Here is a 10,944-nt window from a genome sequence, read left to right as displayed (position 1 = left end):
GTCGTCAAATTTACTATATAAACCGGTATATTTTATATTCAAATTTGTAGTTTGTTTTTTATTTGAAACGGGAAATTTACATAAATTGCAATAAAATTTTAATGTATTTATTTACGTTAATATAGTCTTGACTATAGATCAGGCTATAGTTTTGACTATAGAATAGTCTATAGTCTAGACAATATAATAGTCTTGTCTATTTTCTTCACTATAGAATAGTCTATAGCTTACACTATAGATCACTTTTTAGTCAGTCTAGATCAGGCTATAGTTTTGCCACTAGATCAGGCTAAAGTCGTGACTACAAATCAGTTTATAGTCTTGAATTTATATCAGTCTATAGTCTTGACTAGTCTTCACTATAGATCAGTCTATAGTTCAGACTATAGTCTTGACTATAAATCAGTCTATAGTCTTGCCTATAGATCAGTATATAGTCTTGACAATGGATCAGTCTATAGTCATGACTATAGATCAGTGAATAGTCTTGCTCATAGATCAGACTTTAGTCTTGCATATAGATCAGTTTAAAGTCTGCTTAAAGATCAGTCTATAGTCTTGCCTATAGATCAGTCTATAGTCTTGACTATATATCAGTCTATATTCTTGACTGTTGATCAGGCTATAGTTTTGACACTAGATCAGACTTTACTTGACTATAGAGCAGTTTATAGTCTCTAATTTAGATCAGTCTAGAGTCTTGACTATAAATTAGTATATACTCTGGACTATAGATCAGTATATAGTCTTGACTTTAAATCAGTTTAGTCTTAACTGTAAATCAGTCTGAAGTCTTGAATATATTTCAGTCTATAGTCTTACCTAAAGATTATTTTATAGTCTTAACTATAGATCAGTATGTAGTCTGACTTTAAATCAGTCTATAGTCTTGACTGCAGATCAGTTTTCAGTCTTGAATAGAATTGTCTGTAGTATTGACTAGAGAATATTCTATAGTCTTGACTAGGGAATAGTCTATAGTCTTGACTAGAGAATAGTCTATGATCTAGACCATAGATCAGGCTACAGTCTTAACTATAGATCAGCCTATAGTCTTAGCAATTGATCAGTCTATAGTCTTCACTACAGTTCAGTCTATATTCTTTACTATAGATCAGTCTATGTATAGTCTTTATTATAGAATAGTCTTTAGATTTGACTATAGAATAGTCAATAGTCTTAACTATAGAATAGTCTATAGTCTCCACTATAGAATAGTCTATTGTCTTTACTATATAATAGTCTATAGTCTTGACTAGAAAATAGCCTATGGTCTATTCTATAGTCTCTACTATAGAATTGTCTTTAGTACAGATCAGTCTATAGCCTTGACTATAAAATAGTCTATAGTATTGACTACAAAAAAGTCAATAGTCTGGACTATAAATCAGTCTATAGTCTTGATTATTGATCAGTCTGTAATCTTGACTATTGATCAGTCTGCAGTCTTAATTATAGATCCGTCTATAATCTTGACTATGCAATAGTTTTGGACATCGAATAGTCTTGACTATAGAATAGTCTATAGTCTTGACTATAGAATAGTCTATAGTCTTGACTATAGAATAGTGTTAACTATAGAATAGTCTATAGTCTTGACTGTAGAATAGTCTATAGTCTAGACAATATAATAGTCTATAGTATTGTCTATTTTCTTCACTATAGAATAGTCTATAGCCTACACTATAGATCACTTTTTAGTCAGTCTATAGTCTGGAACTTTGAATTTAGACGAATATCTTTTTATATTAAAAATTATAAATAAGATTTTGGTAATTAAATTTGAAATCTATCGATGTTCAAAATACTTTGAACAAACTGACCTCAATTTTAATTACTATTTTAAAATATGTATAGATTTTCTCTAGTTGTTGCCAAAGTTTTTCTTTTTTTTTAGATTTAATACGTTTTTTTTTTTGCAGTTTATGTTTCTAATAAATTATAAAAAAAGATGAATGTGCGATGCTTATGTCAATAGTCTGTATGTATTAACGTCAAATTATTCTAGTCTAGTGAGTAAAATAGAATACAGTGGGAACTCGTTTAGTGAAACTTTGTCTATAGAAATAATTTCAGAACTTTGGAAAATATCGGAACGATATTTTTACTTGTTGCCACAGAGTTGTTTGGTACTATATGAAAATCGTTGCCATATGTAGGTACTATGGGAGAATGTAGTCATATCAATTACAAAATTACTTTAGTTTTTCACCATTTCGTAAGCTATTTGCTATGAGAGCATTTTTTTAAATGTTTATTTAGTTTTCAATATTTGAATTTGTTAATATTTTGTTTTTATATAATTATTTTATTGTTAACTTATTTGTTGTACTGTTGCCAAGTTCTTTGTTATTCGCACTTCAAAATTGATTTTGAAAATATTTATTGATAAATTCATTTTTAAGGTGAATTTTACAAACAAAACACTCAATAGTTGTAAATACTCATGTAGTCTGACTAAATTACAATAATTAAATTTAATTTTTACAAACACTTACGGTTCCATTATTATTGATTTGTTTGTTATTGTTGTCTATTTGGCAAAATTTTTCGAAAATATAATTTAATGATGTCAAATGGTTATTTTAAGGAAAAATGATTTATGGAAACAAACAAATATTATTTTCTTATTTCTGTTGCACACACAATTTTCTTTAATTTTTCACGTTAATTCACTTGGAATATTCAAGACAAAATAACTACTCGATTTGTTTAATTTGTGTATTTTTTCGAAAAAATATAAAAATTTTTATATTCATATTCCTATGTACAGACAGACAGACATTTTAAATGAACGATGTACTTATGTATCAATGTGTTGTGTTGTATCTTTCAGTCGGACAGACGGTACATAGATACATACCTACATCCATATGTATGAATAAATGAATGGATGAATGTATACATATTTGTGTGTTGGATATAAAATACACTAACAAAAATAATAATAAATAAAAAAGTGTGGTCAGAAGAGCCACAATATGGATGGATGGTTGTGTATGGAGTAAAGTAAATATAATTACGTTTATTTTTACGTTTTACTAAATTTAAATTTAAAAAAAAATTGTTGGCTCATAAATTTATCCATTGTTTTGTTTCTCGCACAAATTCTACATAAATTTGCACTCTGTGACTGCATGTTTAATAATTTTTTTTTTGTTAAACAATAATAACAACATTTTTTTTCATCTTCAAACTGCAAATGTATTTTCTAAGGTTGTTTTTGTTTTTATTCTCATACAAAATTATAACGTACAATGACCTCATACAATTTATTTAAATCGATTTTGTTCGAAAACTGTAAACAATTAATAAATATTGCGTCTAAAATAGTATAAAGAAAAGAAAACTAAAAATTGTAAATTCCAATAAGAAAAGTGAAAGGAGTAGTTGATAGTCTTGACTATAAAATAGTCTATAGTTTTGACTATAGAATGTTCTATAGTCTTGAGTATAGAATAGTCTATAGTCTTGACTATTGAATAGTCTATATATACATATATAATCTATATATAATCAAGACTATAGACTATTCTAAAATCCAGACTATAGACTATTCTAGAATAGAATATTCTATAGAATAGTCTATAGTATTGACTATTGAATAGTCTATAGCCTTGACTATAGAATAGTCTATAGTCTTGACTATAAAATATTCTATGATCTTGACTATAGAATAATCCATAGTCTTGGCTTTAGTCTTGACTATAGAATAGTCTATAGTCTTGACTATATAATAGTCTATATATTTGAGTATGGAATAGTCTATAGTCTTGACTATAGAATAGTCTTTAGTCTTGACTATATAATAGTCTATAGTTTTGAGTATGGAATAGTCTATAGTCTGGACTATACAATTGTCTATAGTATTGACTATATAATAATCTATAGTTTTGACTATAGAATAGTCTGTAGGCTTGACTATCGAATAGCCTATAGGCTTGACTATCGAATTGTCTATTGTCTTGACTATAGAATTGTCTATAGTCTTGACTAAAGAATAGTCTATAGTCTTGACTATAGAATATTCTATAGTTTTGACTATAGAATAGTCTATAGTCTTGACTATAGAATAGTCTATAGTTTTGACTATAGAATAGTCTATAGTCTTGACTATAGAATAGTCTATAGTCTTGACTATAGAATAGTCTACAGTCTTGACTATAGATTAGTCTACAGTCTTGACTATAGAATATTCTATAGTTTTGACTATAGAATAATCTATAGCTTTGACTATAGAATAGTCTATAGTCTTGACTATAGAATAGTCCTTAGTTTTGAATAAATAATAGTTATAGTCTTGACTAAAGAATAGTCTATAGTCTTGACTATCGAATAGCCTATAGGCTTGACTATCGAATTGTCTATTGTCTTGACTATAGAATAGTCTATAGTCTTGACTACAGAATAGTCTATAGTCTTGACTATAGAATAGTCTATAGTCTTGACTATCGAATAGTCTATAGCCCTGACTATAGAATAGTCTATAGTCTAGACTATTGCATAGTCTATAGTCTTGACTAGAGCATTGTCTATAGTCTTGACTATAGAATAGTCTATAGTCTTGACTATAGAATAGTCTAAATTCTTGACTATAGAGTAGTCTACAGTCTTGACTATAGTTTTGACTATAGAATAATCTATAGCTTTGACTATAGAATAGTCTTTAGTTTTGACTATCGAATAGTCTATAGCCTTGACTAAATAATAGTTATAGTCTTGGCTAAAGAATATTCTATAGTCTTGACTATAGAATAGTCTATAGCCCTGACTATAGAATAGTCTATAGTCTAGACTATAGCATAATCTATAGTCTTGACTAGAGCATAGTCTATAGTCTTGACTAAAGAGTAGTCTATAGTCTTGACTATAGAGTAGTCTATAGTCTTGACTATAGAGTAGTCTATAGTCTTGACTATAGAGTAGTCTATAGTCTTGACTATAGAGTAGTCTATAGTCTTGACTATAGAGTAGTCTATAGTCTTGACTATAGAGTAGTCTATAGTCTTGACTATAGAGTAGTCTATAGTCTTGACTATAGAGTAGTCTATAGTCTTGACTATAGAGTAGAGTAGTCTATAGTCTTGACTATAGAGTAGTCTATAGTCTTGACTATAGAGTAGTCTATAGTCTTGACTATAGAGTAGTCTATAGTCTTGACTATAGAGTAGTCTATAGTCTTGACTATAGAGTAGTCTATAGTCTTGACTATAGAGTAGTCTATAGTCTTGACTATAGAGTAGTCTATAGTCTTAACTATAGAGTAGTCTATAGTCTTGACTATAGAACTAAATAATAGTTATAGTCTTGGCTAAAGAATATTCTATAGTCTTGACTAAAGAATAGTCTATAGTCTTGACTATAGAATAGTCTATAGCCCTGACTATAGAATAGTCTATAGTCTAGACTATAGCATAATCTATAGTCTTGACTAGAGCATAGTCTATAGTCTTGACTAAAGAGTAGTCTATAGTCTTGACTATAGAGTAGTCTATAGTCTTGACTATAAAGTAGTCTATAGTCTTGACTATAGGGTAGACTATAGTCTTGACTATAGAGTAGTCTATAGTCTTGACTATAGAGTAGTCTATAGTCTTGACTATAGAATGGTATATAGTCAAGACTATAGACTATTCTAAAGTGCAGACTGTAGACTATCTATAGAATAGTTTATAGTTTTGACTATAGAATAGTCTGTAAAATAGTCTGTAGCCTTGGCTATAGAATAGTCTGTAGTCTTGACTATAAAAAAGTTTATAGTCTTGATTATAGAATAGTCTATAGTCCCACAGACTCCAGATAAAGACAGTTTATAAAATTAATATTTAAGAAAATTTTAGTTTTACTTTAAATTTTAAATTTAAGTCAAATAAATTATGAATCATGTCATAATGTCCAATCTATTTTAAAATGTTTATTTAAATAATGACATATTTAAATATTAGTAGGTATGTAATACTACTATTAAATTTCTGTAAATATTGTACATATTTATTAAAACTACGCATATTTATTAATTACAAGAATTTTGTTACACAAAAACCACTCCCTAAAATCTTCTTTCTCTATAAGAAAAGAAACTATAACAAAAATAGTAAAAAATATCGAGTTTTATTATATTGTTATTAATATTTAACATGAAGCAAATATACATAAATGTTAATATATCAACAAAAAGAAAACACTAGCAACAGTGTGACCTAGAATAAATAATACAATTTGGTTTGTATACTATTAAAAAAAGGGGAGTCGATAAAAAAATGTAAATAACCTTTGATTAGCTAGTTGGTTACCTTTCCCTAGAGACAACTGATTAATTCTCCTGTGAGTTAATTTGAATTTATTATTCATAAGCAAATTTATAAATTTATATTAAATTTAAATAATAAAACATAAAATGGATATAACTTTTTACGTTTGATAGCGATTTGTTTATTCATTTTAGATTCATAAGAATAGTATTATTGGAAAGAATAGACATCCGTTTATTTGGTCATACTAAGATCCTTTATTTGACTAACCTTCATCAAACTCATTAACTTGTTATTAAAACTGTATGAACTAGAATATCTAGAAATCATGTTATGGGAGTTTCTGGCATAATTTTTCCATAATCGGTATATGTTCCTATATCTTTATATTGGTCTTGTGTTGGCCTTGAACAGCCATATATTAATATTTGTTTTCATTTACCTTTCAAATGTGTGACGTTTTCTTCTTTTCTTTCAAAAAGAAAACAATAAATACTTGACCTAAACTATTTTCTGAGACAATTTTCAATGTGAATGGTGTTAAATGTGTCCAGCTGCAAGATAATCAATTTGAATTATTGCCAAAAACGTGTTAGTTATACATTCGTACATAAAACATATTCTGAAAACATAAAAACTATACTTTGAACGAACGTGTCTCTTTTCGTTTTATTTCACCCGGTAATAGGAAAATTTATGAAATGTAGAAAATTTTATACAAAAAGTGCATGATAAATGGACTCAGGCAATTTACAAAAAACTTGCATGAGAATTAATCAGTGTTACCAAATCGTACAACATATCCCGTCAAATCATGTTACAAAAACCGCTAAAAGCCGTCAGATTTAGTCTGTTGCAAAAGCCGTTAGAAAATGTCAGATTTAATCAAAACTTGGATATTTGCTAATTTTCCAAATAATATACTATAGACTTGACTTTAGATTAGACTATAGACTAGACTATAGACTAGACTATAGACTAGACTATAGACTAGACTATAGACTAGACTATAGACTAGACTATAGACTAGACTATAGACTAGACTATAGACTAGACTATAGACTAGACTATAGACTAGACTATAGACTAGACTATAGTCTAGTCTATAGACTAGACTATAGACTAGACTATAGACTAGACTATAGACTAGACTATAGACTAGACTATAGACTAGACTATAGACTAGACTATAGACTAGACTAGACTAGACTATAGACTAGACTATAGACTAGACTATAGACTAGACTATAGACTAGACTATAGACTAGACTATAGACTAGACTATAGACTAGACTATAGACATACTATAGACTAGACTATAGACTAGACTATAGACTAGACTATAGACTAACTATAGACAGACTATAGACTAGACTATAGACTAGACTATAGACTAGACTATAGACTAGACTATAGACTAGACTATAGACTAGACTATAGACTAGACTATAGACTAGACTATAGACTAGACTATAGACTAGACTATAGACTAGACTATAGACTAGACTATAGACTAGACTATAGACTAGACTATAGACTAGACTATAGACTAGACTATAGACTAGACTATAGACTAGACTATAGACTAGACTATAGACTAGACTATAGACTAGACTATAGACTAGACTATAGACTAGACTATAGACTAGACTATAGACTAGACTATAGACTAGACTATAGACTAGACTATAGACTAGACTAGACTAGAGACTAGACTATAGACTAGACTATAGACTAGACTATAGACTAGACTATAGACTAGACTATAGACTAGACTATAGACTAGACTATAGACTAGACTATAGACTAGACTATAGACTAGACTATAGACTAGACTATAGACTAGACTATAGACTAGACTATAGACTAGACTATAGACTAGACTATAGACTAGACTATAGACTAGACTATAGACTAGACTATAGACTAGACTATAGACTAGACTATAGACTAGACTATAGACTAGACTATAGACTAGACTATAGACTAGACTATAGACTAGACTATAGACTAGACTATAGACTAGACTATAGACTAGACTATAGACTAGACTATAGACTAGACTATAGACTAGACTATAGACTAGACTATAGACTAGACTATAGACTAGACTATAGACTAGACTATAGACTAGAACTATAGACTAGACTAGACTAGACTATAGACTAGACTATAGACTAGACTATAGACTAGACTATAGACTAGACTATAGACTAGACTATAGACTAGACTATAGCTAGACTATAGACTAGACTATAGACTAGACTATAGACTAGACTATAGACTAGACTATAGACTAGACTATAGACTAGACTATAGACTAACTATAGACTAACTATAGCTACTAGACTAGACTATAGACTAGACTATAGACTGACTATAGACTAGACTATAATATCTAGACTATAGACTAGACTATAGACTAGACTATAGACTAGACTATAGACTAGACTATAGACTAGACTATAGACTAGACTATAGACTAGACTATAGACTAGACTATAGACTAGACTATAGACTAGACTATAGACTAGACTATAGACTAGACTATAGACTAGACTATAGACTAGACTATAGACTAGACTATAGACTAGACTATAGACTAGACTATAGACTAGACTATAGACTAGACTATAGACTAGACTATAGACTAGACTATAGACTAGACTATAGACTAGACTATAGACTAGACTATAGACTAGACTATACTAGACTATAGACTAGACTAGACTAGACTATAGACTAGACTATAGACTAGACTATAGACTAGACTATAGACTAGACTATAGACTAGACTATAGACTAGACTATAGACTAGACTATAGACTAGACTATAGACTAGACTATAGACTAGACTATAGACTAGACTATAGACTAGACTATAGACTAGACTAAAGACCATGTATGTTTGAAACAATATTGGTCATAAAGGACAAAAGAATATGGATGATCTAACTAAATTTTTTTTAATAATATTGACTTTTTTAACCCTTATAATGCATGATAGTCGATTTAACGATTTTGTTAGCACAGAAAAGTCGACTTTTCTACAAAAAGTAAAATAAAATAGAAAAAATTTGTTTTGAAAAAGTAATAGAATGGGTGGGAATAAATTAATTTAATAGGAAAAATGAAATAATCTTTGGCCAACATTTCATGGTTGAAAAAACCTTCGACCTTTGCCTTAAATCTATTCTTATGATTTCAATAAATTTATCAATAAATTTATTATTAATTTTTTCGATAGTATTTAATATTATTGCTTTTCTCGAATGTGATTCTAATCAAATTTCAATTTATTGTATTTATTTGTAAAATATTGTTTTTAATCACAATTCAAAAATCAAATATTTCTGTTGTAATTTTAAAAAAATTATCTGAGGGCGCCCAATGAAAAAGGTCAAAAAAGAAAAGAATGCTGTCTAAACCACTCCTTACAATGTTTACATTCAATTTACAATTGTTTTCAACAAAATTCATTAAAATTATTAAAAAATTATATATATTTTCCGCAGCTTCTAATTTGTTTAAATATACATAAATTTAAAAAATTGGGAACTCAAGACAAAAACACACCTTGTTTACCAATATAATGGAAAATCAATTTAATTATTAAAAAAAAAAAATAAAACCAAACACTTTTTTATTAAATATTTCTATGAAACTCCAAAATTTATTACTAATTTTGTGTAATAATAAAAAAAGTCACTACATAAAAGTACTTCTTTTTTAATATTGCGTAATATACATTTTATTTACTTTTTAAAATTTTCACAATTTTCTTTTAAAATTTTACTCACCAAGAAAATTTGTGTGTTAATTTACTTTTATTTTAAATGCGAACTAAAATAGTTTTTAACTTTTTATTAAAAGTTTTGTTTTTTTTTTGCTCTTAATTTGACGTCGTTGTAGTTGTTGAAGGTGTATTGAATGAAATTAATTAAAGTTATTTTAAAACACTTTTGCACTTGTACAACGTAGAAAGAAAAGTGCGTCTTATCCTGCTAAGAAAAACGGTGAAATTCTCTATTTGACTTTGAAATATCCTTTGCCAAATGAAAGTAACAAAAAATTGAAAAATCAACCACCACCATCAGCATGTAGGAGCAGCAACCAAAATTACGAATACTGGTGGTAAGGAAATGTATATAAAAACAAACAGTCACGAAGCTGTTAGGGCGCATGTTCGAGTATCATGGAAAAGTTAGTGAAGAGGAATAGAAATATATGAATTGCAATGTTGATTTAATGCAGAACAGGGCTGGGTATTGCATGCATACATATGCAAATATAACAAAGCAAATATATAGATAGATAGATAGATAGATAGATAGATAGATAGATAGATAGATAGATAGATAGATAGATAGATAGATAGATAGATAGATAGATAGATAGATAGATCGCTAGATAGATAGATAGATCTAGATAGATAGCTCATCGATCGACTAGATAGCTAGCTAGCATCGATAGAGCTCGCTCGCTCGCTCGCTAGCTCGCTCGCTCGCTCGCTCGGCTCGATCGCTCGCTCTTCTATCGCTCGCTCGCTCGCTCGATCAGCTCGCTCGCTCGCTCGCTCGCTCGCTCGCTCGCTCGCTCGCTCGCTCGCTCGCTCGCTCGCTCAGCTAGCTCGCTCGCTCGATCGCCTAGCTCCGCTCGCTCGCTCGCTCGCTCGCCTCGCTTCGCTCGCTCG

Source organism: Lucilia sericata, unplaced genomic scaffold (genome assembly GCF_015586225.1).
Source record: "Lucilia sericata isolate MDLA Ls3-8-SP2 unplaced genomic scaffold, ASM1558622v1 Contig002273F_arrow, whole genome shotgun sequence".
Lineage (NCBI taxonomy): Eukaryota > Metazoa > Arthropoda > Insecta > Diptera > Calliphoridae > Lucilia > Lucilia sericata.
The sequence above is the reverse complement of the archived record's forward strand: the minus strand, read 5'-3'. Positions refer to the sequence as shown.